Here is a 15,542-nt window from a genome sequence, read left to right as displayed (position 1 = left end):
TTTCATGTAGTTAAATAAATAAATTGGGAGGAGGAGAAGACGACTGAACCCTGACCTCGAGGATTTGACCTCTCCTCCTGCAGCAAAACTACATGGAGTGGTCTTCCATAAAGGACAGTGCCTCCAACTGGCAACCTTTTCAGACACTCCAAAATGATATTAAATGCCACCAAGAGATCTCAGAGGATGAAAAGTGGTAGCTACCTTCCTCCAAGTCCCATCATAGGTCATCCAGAAGAGCAATCAATGTGGTCTACGCCCTGTTATGAAGTCCAGTTGCATCTATTTTATTCATCAACCTGTTCAACCACCTTCTCAATAATCTTTCCAAGAAATGAGGTTGGGGAGTAGACAAGGCTATGTCCAGAGATAGCTTAAGGAGGGTGTACACTGCTGAGTCCTTCAAGACAGGCATCATTACTGTTTCCAATACCCATGACAGTATTTTTCTGGCCACCCTTATTATTCAAGAAAGGAAAAGGTCTATTTAAAATTGAGTTCATTCTGGAGAACTCAGTCATTTTCTATAGAATTTTAACTAGTTTCATTTTTGAAAAATCACATCTTCCAATTTATATTATTCTGCAATTTAAAATCTGCTTTGTAGACTCTTTGTTCAGTATTCACTATCCATATTGCTGGACACAAAGCATAGGACATTTTTTCTGAAGCAACTCTACCTATGAACATTTATTTCTACAAACTTGAGGTGAATTCTTTTTATTTAATAAAGGCTTTTTTGTGTCAGTTTGCTTGGTCTTTTAGGTATCACTAATTACTGGCATACAGTTCTCAACAACAAATGATCTATTAGGCTTAAGCTGAGCATGTAAAAAATATACTCAAAATTATTCTAAATATAGTACATTATAGCAAAACTCAAACTAGAGTTTGAGCACAGATGAAAAAACAAATCTTCCTCAAATTGATTTTATATGAGTGGATACCAGTACTGAGTCATTTAATTTGAAAAACTTAGAATGGTTATATGCATGAATGAATATCATTTTGACATTGGCTGACTGAAAATTTTCCTATTACAAGAAACTTCTCTTGCCATAAATCACAGGCATTAATCAAGAGATAAACTATAACACAAATATACTTCATTGCCCCTAATACAGAAAATAAAAACTTCAAATTCATTTTGAAAACTCATTAAAGCTTTCAAGTTATATAGCAAATGGTTGGAGTTGTTCGAAGCTATAACTATACTAATAAAATCAAACAATCACTGATACATATTAGGAAATCACCAAATCCAGATATTTTTCCAATAATAGCATAGGAAAGAGCATACTTATAAGTTGGCCATAAAACATTAAAAACAAAAAAGTACATTATTTTTCTCTTAAATCATTTGCCGACCACTGGATTGTGTATCAGGAAAAATATTTTCATAACTACTTTAGCAATTGTGATTTGTGCCTATCTAAAATTCCACTTTGCAATCCTTCCACATCCTCGTTCATCTTCTTTGCTAGCCAAAAGACAGTATCTTTTTAAAAAAACAGAAAATGTTCATTATGTTGGAGGTGAAATCTTTTGCAAAACAGAAGCTATTTGGGAATTGATGCCATACACAAGATAGAAAATGAAATAGTGAAATGGAAAAACTACCACAAATAATATTAAATACAGATATTAAATAATATTAATATAGAGTAGAACTGTAAAACATTTGATTTATGGCAATCAGAAGGTTAGATGTTATGTATGAGTTGTCAACATACTTAGTTGCAAATATTACCGTATTTTTCAGACTATAAGACACATTTTTCCCCCAAAAAAAGTGGGTGGAAATGTCGGTGTGTCTTTTTTTGGCCTCACGAAACACACAACCCCGCATGTTGTTTTTGGCAAAAATGGGCCTGTTTTTTGCAAAAACGGGACATGCAGGGGGTTTGGGATGCCTGCAGAGTGCTTCTGAGGGCTGGGGCACGGCAAAAACAGGATGCATGGGGGGTTTGGGAGGCCAAAAACGTGACTAAAAACGGGGGGTTTGGGAGGCATGCAGAATGCTCCTGGGGGCTGAGGGGGGCAAAAATGGGATGGGTGTAGGGTTCAGGAGACCAAAACCCGGCCTTTTTCACGAAAATGGGCCCATTTTTCACAAAAACGGGACCCAGAGAGTGCTCCTGGAGGCTGGGGAGGGCAAAAACCAGACGTGTGGAGGCCAAAAAGTATTTTTTTTTCTTGTTTTCCTCTTCGAAATCTAGGTGCGTCTTATACTCCGGTGCGTCTTATAGTCCAAAAAAATACAGTATTTTAAAAGTTATATTTGAGAAACTTCCATATTATTGGTCTCAGAGAAATGTTAATGTTAGAGGAGCCCCTGCACTTTAAGTATAGTATGATCAAAGTTTCTGTTAGAAAAAAACATGTATAAACAGAAAATGTGGCATTTCTTTAATTATGAAGGTAATGATCCTTTGCTCTTCCTCTAAACTATTTCCCTAACTGTAACATATTCAAGAAGAACCAGATTAATCCAATCTTTTGGATTGTAGAAATAGTTTCACTATTTTTAAAATCTCTTTGTATGCCCTAACACAGAGAAAACATGCTTCTATAAAGAAGAAAATAATGGAGTAGATTTTCAATTAAAAAAACTGCAGTGACATAAAATTTTCATTTATATCCATCTTTAAAAAGACGGATAAATAAATAGGCAGACCAGAATATAAAACCATCATGTAAATATGTCAATTCTATAGCAATTAAAAAAATATTGTGCTGTATTTAGTCACTCAGTAACTATGAAAGGCTTTTTTTTTCTTGATTTAAAGTGAATAAATTATTGATGATTAAAGTTTGAGACTGAGTCCAAAATTTCATCCATATAATCTATTTATGTCCCTATTTTAAAACTGTATATGGTGATCACTGCTCCATATTCTCTTGACTTATGAGTTGCAGGGAGATAACTTTTAAGATGTTGGCTGTACTCCAAACCAAAGATTCCACCTCATGAACATATAAAATCATGGGGAGGAATTTGGGCTTTAAAATTCTGATCTATAATTAAATAATCAATCATATTATACACAAGACAACCTAAAGAAACAATATATCCACAGTACCTTCAATTCAGAGGTGGTATTCAGCAGGTTCTGACCAGTACTGGAGAACCGGTAGCGGAAATTTTGAGTAGTTCGGAGAACCGGTAAATACCACTTCTGACTGGCCCCTCCCCCATCTATTCTCTGCCTCCCGAGTCCCAGCTGATCAGGAGGAAATGGGGATTTTGCAGTAACCTTCCCCTAGAGTGGGGTGGGAATGGAGATTTTACAGTATCCTTCCCCTGGAGTGGGGTGGGAATGGAGATTTTACAGTATCCTTCCCCTGCCATGCCCACCAAGCTACACCCACAGAACCAGTAGTAAAAAATTTTAAATCTGACCACTGCTTCAATCCATATGGAAGTTTTCTTTAACAGTTCCCACTTATACCATATAGACACAACTAAAGTGGACCTAAGCTGAATTCATATTTTCACAAATAGCTTTGCTCCTACACAGCAAATTATTAAAAAGGAAGAATATTCTTAAAAATTGAATTCTTAGCCAGCTATATGTAGACATAATATAGTCAATTCAAAATTCAGAGTAGAATGTATATATTTGAACATATTGTTCAATGTTGGTCCACTACCAGAATTAGTTATTTCACTGAATTGGTTTTTATACTTTCCAAGTAACAAATCTGTAACACTTTTATCAAATGAAAACACAAAAACACATAAGCTATAATGATTGTTAGCTTTTAACACAGAATGTTAAAATTATTATTTGTTCTTCGGTTTAGTTATATTAAAAAGCTGACAAGTTTTATTTTAGAGAAATGCAATATTAAACTATGTTTTGCTTGTGGTTCCATATCTCCTGGAAAGCAATGTATCATTTTTACATTCACAAATAACTTGCACAATAAATTCACAAGGCATTTATCCTGCACAGCAAAGGCATTTATCCATAAATACAGGTCAAATAGATGTACAGTGCCATCTAGACAATATTTAGAGAGCAGCAGTCCTTCTGTGAATAAGTTGCAATAATAAAAGTAGTGCATCCAATTCTTGTTATTATAAATGCATTAAAACATAGTAATGTATGTTCTCTGAACAGAAAGAGTATAGTAACTTTCAATGTTTTAGAGAGTAGAGATAAATCTATACAGAAAAAAAACATATTTTTCTCTAGTTATTTAATGAATAGAATAGAATAGAATAGAATAGAATAGAATAGGATAGGATAGAATAGAATAGAATAGAATAGAATAGAATAGAATAGAATAGAATAGAATAGAATAGAATAGAACAGAACAGAACAGAACAGAACAGAACAGAATAGAATTTTATTGGCCAAGTGTGATTGGACACACAAGGAATTTGTCTTGGTGCATATGCTCTCAGTGTACATAAAAGAAAAGATACGTTCATCAAGAATCATAAGGTACAACACTTAATGATAGTCATAAGATACAAATAAGCAATCAAATCATACTAGGAAACAATCAATATAAATCGTAAGAATACAAGAAACCAAGTTACAGTCATACGTGGGAGGAGATGGGTGATAGGAATGATGAGAAGATTAATAGTAACGCAGACTTAGTTTGACAGTGTTGAGGGAATTATTTGTTTAGCAGAGTGATAAGTATTCGGGGAAAAACTGTTGTGTCTAGTTGTTCTGGTGTGCAGTGCTCTATAGCATTGTTTTGAGGGTAGGAGTTGAAACAGTTTATGTCCAGAATGTGAGGGGTCTGTAAATATTTTCACAGCCCTCTTTTTGACTCGTGCAGTATACAGGTCCTCAATGGAAGGCAGGTTGGTAGTAATTGTTTTTTCTGCAGTTCTAATTATCCTCTGAAGTCTGTGTCTGTCTTGTTGGGTTGCAGAATCAAACCAGACAGTTATAGAGGTGCAGATGACAGACTCAATAATTCCTCTGTAGAACTGTATCAGCAGTTCCTTGGGCAGTTTGAGCTTTCTAAGATGGCGCAGAAAGAACATTCTTTGTTGTGCTTTTTTGATGATGTTTTTGATGTTGGGTGTCCATTTTAGATCTTGTGATATGGTAGAACCTAGAAATTTGAAGGTCTCTACTGTTGATACTGTGTTGTCTAGTATTGTAAGAGGTGGAAGTATGGAAAGGTTTCTCCTAAAGTCTACCACCATTTCTACTGTTTTGAGTGTGTTCAATTCCAGATTGTTCCGGTTGCACCATGAGGCTAGTTGTTCAACCTCCCATCTGTATGCGGATTCATCATTGTCTTGAATGAGATCGATCACTGTTGTGTCATCTGCGAACTTCAGTAGTTTAACAGATGGATCATTAAAGATGCAGTCATTAGTATAGGGAGAGAGAAGTGGAGAGAGCACACAGCCTTGGGGGGGGGGGGGCTGTACAGGTAACTGATGTGATTCTGCTTAGCTTCACCTGCTGCTTCCTGTTTGTTAGGAAGCTTATGATCCACTTACAAGTGTGTTCCGGTACCTCTAGCCGGTTTAGCTTAGTTAGAAGAGTGTCTGGAATGATGGTATTGAATGCTGAACTAAAGTCTACAAAGAGGACCCTTGCATAGGTCTTTGGAGATTCAAGATGTTGTAGGATGCAGAGCCACATTAACAGCATCATCTGTTGATCTATTTGCTTGGTATGCAAATTGCAAGGGATCTAAGATCATCTGTTGATCTATTTTCTTGGTATGCAAATTGCAAGCAGATCTGAATGGTTTTCAAGTGGAAAAGCACTAGCCTTTCAAAGGTTTTCATGGCTACAGATGTTAGAGCAACTGGTATGTAGTCATTCATTTCCTTGATGGTGGGCTTCTTCGGAACTGGGTTGATAGTAGAGCATTTGAAGCAAGAAGGAACATAGCACATCTCTAGCGATTTATTGAAGATTCGGGTGAAGATGGGGGCCAATTGGTCAGCACAGACTTTTAAGCAAGGAGTTATTTTGTCTGGGCCTGGAGCTTTTCCTGGCTTTTGTCTGTGAAATAGGTCTTGCACTTCCTTTTCTGTGCTCACTAGGGGTTGTGAACCCAATGGGATGGGGTCAGTTGTAGGAAGCTTGGCTGTTGTTGGTGTGTCTGAGATGAGGGTTGTGGAGATAGGTGGCTGTAGTTTCCTTTCAAATCTGCAGTAAAACATGTTCAGGTCATCTGCCAGTTGTTGATTTCCTTCGGCCTGGGAAGGTGGTTTGCGGTAGCCGGTGATATTTTTAAGAGTTTTCCACATGCTTGCTGGTTCATTTGTTGAAAACTGATTCTTAGCTTTTCAGAGTAGCTTCTTTTTGCTGCTCTGATATCCCTTATTAATACATTTCTGGTCTGATTGTACAGCATTTTATCACCTTTTCTCTTGGCTTCCTCTTTGGAATGACATAGCTGCTTAAGTTAAGCTGTGAACAAGGTTTGTTGTTAGTATATATTCGCAAGTTCCTGGCCAGTACACATAGGTCATCACAGAAGCTGACATATGATGTTACAGTATCTGTGAGTTCTTCCAGGTCTGCAGAGGCATCTTCAAAAATATTCCAATCAGTACAGTCAAAGCAAGCCTGTAGCTTTAACTTTGCCTCCTCAGTTCAAGTCTTCACTGATTTAATTGTTGGTTTTGTGGTTTTAAGTCTTTGCCTGTAAGCAGGTACAAGGTGAATCATGCAATGATCAGAGTGTCCCACAGCTGCTCGTGGTAAAGACCGATAAGCATCTTTTAGTGTTGTGTAGGAATGGTCTAAAGTATTCTTGCTGTTGTGGCTCCGTCCTCCGAGCCTATCTTATCGGAGGGAGAAGGCTCCGAACATGAAGGAGTCGGCCAGGCCTCCCTCTCCAGGCCCCTCCTCTCTGGCACTGCCTCAGGTGCTGGCCGAGGAAGAGGAGATTAGCCAGGAGCCAGGTGTCTCCGATGATAGCGATGGAGGCGATCTGTCGTTCCTGGATCCACGCCAACGAAGACGTGATAAACGGTTGCAGCAGTTGAGGAGGCGTGCCAGGGATTAGGCTGAGTCACTGGACCACACCCCAGAGACTATATAAGAGAGTGTGGTGGCCATTTAAGACTCTGTGACGGACAAAAACTAACTCTGGCTAGTCACTTTGAACAACGCCTAAAACTGCCGAAGGTTTCTTGTTTTGAACTGGACTATTTGCAAACTGTGTGTATTTCTGTTTATATGGTGAAGGGATATTCCCGTTTATTGAAGTAAAAGCACTTGGCAGTCGGTGCTCGTCTTGCTGCCAAGTTTCTGATAACAAACTGTGCGTGCCAAGTGCTTCCTTTAACCCTCGGCTGGCTGTGTGTGTGTGGAGATGGGGACAGAACACTTGCCTCTAGTGGGACACTTGGCATGCTGAGTATTTTCGTAGCTCTTTCCTTAAGTTTGCCTTGTTTAGATCTCCCAAAATAATGGCCAGTGAATCGGGGTATTTGGCTTCAGCCTCCATAATTTGGTCAGCTAGAGTTCGTAATGCCTTGCTTACACAGGCTTGTGGTGGAATATACACAGAAATTAGTAGAAATGAGAATTCATGTGGAGAATAAATTGGTTTACAGTTGATAAGTAAAGACTCTAAGTTTTTGTCACAGAATTGATATATTATAGTTATATCCTGAGACCAGCTGTTGTTGATATTTAACCATAAACCTCCTCTCTTCTTTTTACCAGATGTTTCTGCAATTCTGTCTGATCATTGAATCTGAAACCCTGCGGTATGCAGGCTGCTGTCATCAATTGATTCATTTAACCAAGTTTCAGAGAAGCATAGGGCTGCTGAATTGTAGATATCAGAATTGTATCTGTTTAAAAGGAGTATTTCATCCAATGTAATTGCTGTAATGTACAAGGTAATTAATGTACAGTATGTGTTAAATAGAATCATTAATTGTCCAAGGTAACTTTTTGCATGACAAATCCTAGTGAATTAACTTCAGATTTATCTGAAGATACATTTACATAATTTAAAAACAAAAATACTGTTTATTAAAAATATTCAGACCTGCTGCTTAAAGAGAATTTTTTAAAAAATACTTTTTAAATTCCCCACATTTATAATATCTCATAAGCTGTCCAATAGTAATTTCAAGAATACAATGAAACACTTTCATTTTAAGGAACAATATAGTGTTGTATGAAGATTTGATTCAGAGATTTAATCTCAAGAAAATTATTGGATGCTCCAAACTGTTCACTTTCCCAACACTGAACTTTTCAAAAATTTGATCCAAATTAGGGCTCAACTGCATATTTCACTGCCTACTTTTATATAGGTAGTGTTGCTATTAGGATATAATAGCTGAATATATTTCAGTTTATGAATAGGAACATAGCTGTGGTAAGGAGGCAATTTTTTTGGTAATAGTGTTGAAACATTATGGAACAATCCTCATCTGGAGATTAGAGAATTTTTCATACTGGAATGCTTTGTCAAAAAAATTTTTTTTAAAATCACCCAACTTTCTATTTATTTTTCTAGCTACTCTAATGATCCTTTATTTTAAACTTGCTGGCCTTATCTTGGTTATTGTTAGCATTACCCTAATATAACCCTAATATAATATAATATAATATAATATTATAATATAATATAATAATATAATATAATATAATATAATATAATATAATATAATATAATATAATATAATATAATATAATATAATATAATATAATATAATATAATATAATATAATATAATATAATATAATATAATATAATATAATATAATATATAATATAATATAATATAATATAATATAATATAATATAATATAATATACCCACTTGAATATCATCAAATGAAAAACAGTTGCACATAATTTCTTTGATTTTAGGAAAAAATAGTAATAATGTAATTTTATTTCAAAACGTTCAGGAAAGGAATAAAATGTGTTATCTCAATTTTCTAGTCAAGATCTAGCCAAGAACTTTTTCACCCAGTAATAACTGGATCAAAACGGAAATTATTCTATTAATGCTTCTGTTTTCAACCCAATGAACCCAGCTCTTTTTAATTCCATAAGGATATACTGCATACATTGCAAGTTTCAAATCTCTCAAAACAATCGTGGTTCCCATTTTACAAGTTTGAAAAACGTAGCTATGCTTTTACATATATTTTATTCTATATATTCTCACAAGTACACATCAACACTGCCAGGTTAACATCTGAATTGGCTAGAATCCATTAATTTTGTATTCACGTTTTTGGTATGTCAGACTGAGCTGTTCTGGATAGATTTAAAATTCTTATCTAGCAATAAAATAGTACTCTGAACTCCTGTAAGCACATTCAGGCCTTGTCATAATTTTCAGGCAATTTGGAAAAGTAGAGGATGATGAAATGTCTAGAAAAACACAAAAATTCCCCTCAGGTTTTCTATGTAAGAAAAGTACTGAAGTAAGGAAAGATAAAAGAAATTGCATATTATGCATGACAGCTCTAGTTCTAACTGCAGGGAATTATTTTATAAGAGATGTCATGACGATGCCTGCTTGTTCTTACTTCTCTCCTTAATAGTCTTCTTAAAGCATTTTTAAAAAGATTACAATAGCGATCAATTTGGGAATGTGTTATCTTTCTCACGTCTTTCTAGGATAGTTTCCTTCTTTTCCATCCAACCTTTTCCTGTCAATTTTCCTAAAATCTTTTTCTCTGTTTGCTTGTTTATTTAGCTTTTGCTTCAGTCTATATTTCTTATTAAATGAAGTTTTACCTCAGAAATGTCATCTTCCATTCTCCCTTATCTGTCCCATACTATTTTAGTTATAGTTACATAGATATCATTTCAATTTGATATCAATTTTCTGTTCCAGACTGGCATAGTAATTTATGCTGTTCCAGGTTTTGAATAGTAACTTTCAGCATCTGTCAACATTGGCCCCAATTCCTAAGAATGCTGCGAGTCCTAGTTTCATTAACCTCTGGAACAGGGTCTCTCAATCTTGGTAACTTTTAAGACACATCCTTCCATTCCCCACTATCCTGTCAGAGCTGAAAAAGCTTCTTGGATGAGAAGCGAAATGTCTTCAAAAGCAAAAACAAGGAATTCCAGTTGCCTCCTGAAAAAGACCTTTGGGACGATTTTAAGACACATGGGCTTCATTTCCCAGAATTCCCCAGCCAGAATGTTGCCAAGGTTAAGAAACCCTGCTCTAGAATGTCCTCATTGTCTATCCCACTGTACAACGTTCTAGGTTCATTAAATAATATTCCTAGGATTTATTAAATACTTATTAAATAATGCAAACTATATTTAATTTACAAAAATTACCTAACCACTATAGACTTCTTTTTGAAATAGGGTACATTACTTACATAAAGAAGTGTTTGCATTTACAGGTTTCTAGGGGCAGAATGATAATCTCTCATCATCATGTAGTTTTTAGTACAAACAATGGAAAAAAGAACCAGATGGATATGTCTCCCCTATGAGTGATCTATGTGTCTGAAATGCCAAATGCTTTCTTTGCTAACAAGGGTTATTATGCATGCAGATTTCATTCCATTCTGTCAAAAAGCTTAACAATTTATCACCATTTCTTAATTTTGCAATAATAATCAACAGGGGAGGAAGTCTTAGGCTGCTAGTTACAAACCAAATCAAATGAGGTAGCCTCTAAAGCGGTTTGACCTGACTGCTTCCCAAATTGCTGATAAAGCCAGCCAGAATAAATCAAATCAATCAGTTTAATTTTCACATAGCAACATAATATTAGAGATTCCAACTGCCTGTCAGTGATGGAGAATTTGGGTAAATGCTTCAAATATCTCTCTATATATGTATATATTAAATTTATAATTGTTCTTATTAATAAACATAGTCCTCTGATATTTAAATTTTCTATCAAAAATGTCTTGGAATGTCATATTTCTTATAAAAGGGATCAGATTAGCCCAAATCAAGTATGTCTGGGTTTTTTTATTACAAATTATTGAAATGATCACATTCAGCCTCTCAAGCAAGCCATCTGTTTACATCAGGGGTGTCAAACTCAAGGCCCGTGGGCTGGATCTAGCCCATGATGTGGTCGGATCCGGCCCGTGGGGCTGTCCTGGTCTACCCAATGCGAAGAGGAAAGATTAGGCCAGCGTGGCTTCGGTCCTGTCTACCCAATGCGAAGAGGGAACATGCCAGCAGTTTGGAGAATGGTGTCAAGCTGGCTACGCCCACCCAGTTGGCCACACCCACCCAATTGGCCCTCCAAGGTCAACCACAGTCCTGATGCAGCCCTCAATGAAATTGAGTTTGACACCCCAGTTTACATGAAAGAATTTTTCTTACTCTCCTTATTAATGCATAATGCATAATGATTGATAATGTATTGTCAATCTATACTAGAGGATCCTTGAGCGTCCAAGTGATTTTTGGAGAACCCCAGACAATCTGCATGAATACAATAACCAATGATGATATATACAATCTACTGTATTTAGGATCAATACATACATAACAAGTCTACTGTAAAAACTGTAACATACATTTGTCAATTAAGGCAAAAAAGTAGACCACAGGTCTCTTGATTACAATTTATTAAGTTCAACCTGAGCCTTGATTTGCATGATAAAACAACTTAGCAGTCTCATGTGCAAAATTGGGAAAGAATCAAAATAAATATTTTACAACAATCACATGGCCATATTAAACTCCACACCTGACAGAATTTTGGCGATGACTAGTCAGGTGAGTATCCAGAAAAGAATCTTGAATGGTTATTCCCGATAAAGATAAAACAAAATAAGCCCAAGTTTAATTGCAACCATTCTGTAGATAGCAGTTGAATTTTCTTTCTTTGTTCACCTTTAAAAGAACAGAAATAAAATATGTTATAGATTTTGTTTAAATATCATTTACGGTAAGTAAACACTTTGAACTATTTAGTTTGCTTTCCCAAGCATTCTTGTTTAAGAATAAGTCCTATTAAATACAATTAACATGCAAAAGTTTAAACATCCCTAATCATACTGTAAGTTTCAATGAATCCTTCAGTGAACAGAATCTGAAACAATGTCTATGTGGTAGAAAGTTAAACACAACAACTTCCTGCAACTTTGAATGCTTGTGTACAAACCTGAATATCAGTGCACAGCTGTTTACACATTACAAGTAGTAACAGTGAATTAGGGCAGAAGCAAAAGTTTGGACATCTTTCCAAACTTTCAGGGTTATACGTTTTTTTTATTCCAAAGTAATAATTTTGCAAAGTAATAACCACATTTTCTTATTTGGTTCTGAGATCAATTAACTATAATCAATAAGTATACAAACAACTTTGCAGAAACTGTCGAATTTGTGTATATTCTACGTGCAGTTTAACTTTGTACCATACAGAACCTGTGTTAACTTTGATTGAGTGAGGGATTTACTGAAATATATAATTTCACTGGAGATGCTTAAACTTGTACCTACAGCTATACAGTAAATTTATATAAACCTATAGGACTGACTTGTATACTCTACATCTCATATTTACCACTGCCAAAATCCAAAAGCACGTTTATCTGTATACAATGCTTTGTAAGGGACACCTAGATGGACTTCTCGTTCTGATGATGTTATCTAGCTGGGTAATGAAATGTCTGCGAGAAAACAGCCAAACTCAAAGAACGCCTTGGATGCCACATTTTAACCCTGAGCTATGAATATTCTCTTCTACTGGCTATTTACTTTATAAGGATGTTTACACTTTTTTTTTTTTAATTTGATTTATATGCCGCCCTTCTCCGGAGACTCAGGGTGGCTTACAATGCATTAAGCAATAGCCTTCATACTTTTGTATATTTATACAAAGTCAGCTTATTGCCCCCACAAACTGGGTCCTCAATTTACCTACCTTAGAAAGGATGGAAGGCTGAGTCAACCTGTTGAGATTCGAACTTACAGTAATTGCAGACAGCTGGTATTAATTACAATGCTATCAGTCTGCTGAGCCACCAGGCCCTTATCTAAATGAAGATGCATTGTTTTCTGACATATTCTTAATAATATGGGGAACAAATAAGAACATTATATCCTCAAGCTTAGTTACAAAGGTTCTGGTTATTATGGGTTCATCTTCTTGTAAAGTGACCAAGCAGACAACTGTAAGCTACATAACAATTTTTTTAAAAAAAGACTTCTATGATCAAAGAACTAAACTATGACATTCTGTGCCCCCCCCCGAAATCAAGGTCTTTGAGCTCCCCCCCCCCCCCCAAAAAAAGAAGCACATAAAGCAAGCTAGCAATGTTTACCTCAGGAGCAGGTAAGTATTACTCATATCAAAAATAAATCCTGCTATTACAATTTTTGTATCTTTTCACGCCTTGTCCAAGCTTTAAAAATGGCAAAGTAAATAAAGACATTTCAATTCTAGAGTTTTTCTGGATCTCCACAGTAAATGGCATTTGTTCTGAAGAAACCCTGGAGTAGAGAGTCACATCAATCCAAATTTAGGTTTAATTATAAGGAGGGAAAGTAGCCATGCCTACTTGGTAGATAATCTGCTTTAGCAAATATTTTATCCTTTTTTATAATATTAGAATTCTTAAGATTCTACTACTGTCCCTTGGCTGGGCCTGCTAAACATTACTTTGCAATATTTCCTTAAAGATAAATTTGTGTGTGGGTGTGTGGGTGTTATTTCTTTTTGTTGAAGAAATGGAAAAAAAAAACATTGACAAAAATTCAGAATGCAATTTTTTTTAATATCACAGATTATCTTTACATATATCACAAATGCTGGAATAACGTTCTAAAACATTTAATAATCTTTTTTCTAGCAAGGCCCTTAATGACAATTACACAAAACAAGTTCAAGCACATTGCAAATGGTTTTATGTTGAGACACAATTGCTTTTCTCGTAACTGGCATGTCTGTGTGCATATGCATATAAACACACGCACACATATATATAAACTTTAACTCATTCTAATAATTCTAATAATATTCAAACAACCTGTAGAAACTGTAAGGCATTCCTTGGCACCCACAAATGGGGAATTCACTGTATTACTATTTATCACAAAAGTTTGTGCATATTTTGAAAACATTATAAATTCATATTTGTATTGTAGCTTTTAATAGGTTCAGGGAAGGAGATCACAAGGTAGACCCAAAATATTTATTCTGCAAGAACAATTCTGAAAGAAACAGGCAGGCTGAATCCTCTCCATGACATTTACAGATGTTAAACCAGACATTTCAGTGAATAATTCTACTTTTCTCCTGTGCCTCATTGAATAGTTCAATTATTTCTCATTCTTTATGCCACTATTCAACATGTTGGCTGTTGCAATGGAGAATGCATCCTTTCCCTGCACTGTGTACTCATGACAGTTGAGAAAACAATCTACAATATAACTGGGAATAACTCAAGTTATGTGATGTCTGAGGTCTCTTTTTACTTCATCGCAATGCTTCATGCAATTGTTTATTACTCTGGTGCTTCATAACCAAAGTACCACCATGGGTTGTTGTTGTTTTTTTTGTTTTTTTTTGGGGGGGGGGGGGGAATCTGTTTATTGAGTTCAAATAACCCTTCAGTCTAAAGGGTCTGTAGTGCATGATTCTGGTGACCCTTTCTTCATAATATTATGGAAGTTGGAAGTAAAGGAGCGGTAATGGTTAAAAACGTAAGACAAATAATTAAGTTAAATTGAAGAGACAGAATAGAAAGGGAGGGAGGGAGGGAGAGACAGAGAGAGAAAGAATAGGATTGGTCCTTTGGGGAATTCTAAATTACCCCAACCATTTGTCCCAAAGGTGCTTCTTCAAGAGGCAGCTGGACTTTCTGGTTTTTTCTTTGAAGATATTTCTCATTGGACTTCTCATCCAAGCAGCTTTTTCAGCTCTAATTGGATGATGAGGAATGGAAGGATTTATATTCCATGCAGATGGCTGGCCACTGGCCTTCTTTTGTTAAGGTCACGTGGAAGTTTATCTCGCTAAAAGAATGCAAATGACCAGCTGTCTGCAAGAAGTATAAATCCTTCCATTCCCCACCATCCAGTCAGAACTGAAGAAGCTTCTTGGATGAAAAGTGAAATGTCTTCAAAGAAAAACCAGAAAGTCCAGTTGCCTCTTGAAAAAGCACCTTTTGGACAACTGTGACCTGAATGACTGAGAATCTCCATTGACATTTACCCCAACCACTCTGTTCGCAAGGGTGGGCCCAAGTGGATTCACCTTCTTCCTTAGAAAATAAGCTAGCTGATGAAATTGTCAACTCAGAAACCAATGACACCCAGGTCATGTTGAGAAATATCAGAAAAAACAGAAATAAGCCATACCATTCTTAATTTTAATATGAAGCATATTGCCCTGCTACAAAAGAAAGCAAAAGGGGTGGCATGAGAAAAAGCAGAAGAAAGCAAGGTTAAGTAATGGTTACTTTCAGGGAAAGGTACTTGAGAGGAACCAAAGCTTTGCTGAACCCATTAAATCCAGGCTTGGGTACTTAAGACCAACTCACATGGGAGATTCTCCACTGAAACTATTTCTATGACAGCTTTATCTTGAAAATGCTGCATGAATTATTGATCCCCAGAATAAACCCAAC

The 15,542-nt window shown here is 35.9% G+C and overlaps 1 protein-coding gene across 1 annotated transcript in view; it reads right to left on the bottom strand.

Annotated features, from left to right (window-relative positions):
* Window positions 1-11,412: 11,412 nt before the first annotated feature.
* BCKDHB (branched chain keto acid dehydrogenase E1 subunit beta) overlaps window positions 11,413-15,542 on the bottom strand; it is a 47,182-nt gene continuing 43,052 nt past the window's right edge. Inside the window, exon 11 of the mRNA XM_034431847.3 lies at window positions 11,413-11,802. The gene's annotated coding sequence lies outside the window, so the exon portion shown is untranslated. The remainder of the gene's footprint in view (window positions 11,803-15,542) is intronic.

Source organism: Pantherophis guttatus, chromosome 1 (genome assembly GCF_059756535.1).
Source record: "Pantherophis guttatus breed Tessera chromosome 1, ASM5975653v1, whole genome shotgun sequence".
Lineage (NCBI taxonomy): Eukaryota > Metazoa > Chordata > Lepidosauria > Squamata > Colubridae > Pantherophis > Pantherophis guttatus.
The sequence above is the reverse complement of the archived record's forward strand: the minus strand, read 5'-3'. Positions and strand labels throughout refer to the sequence as shown.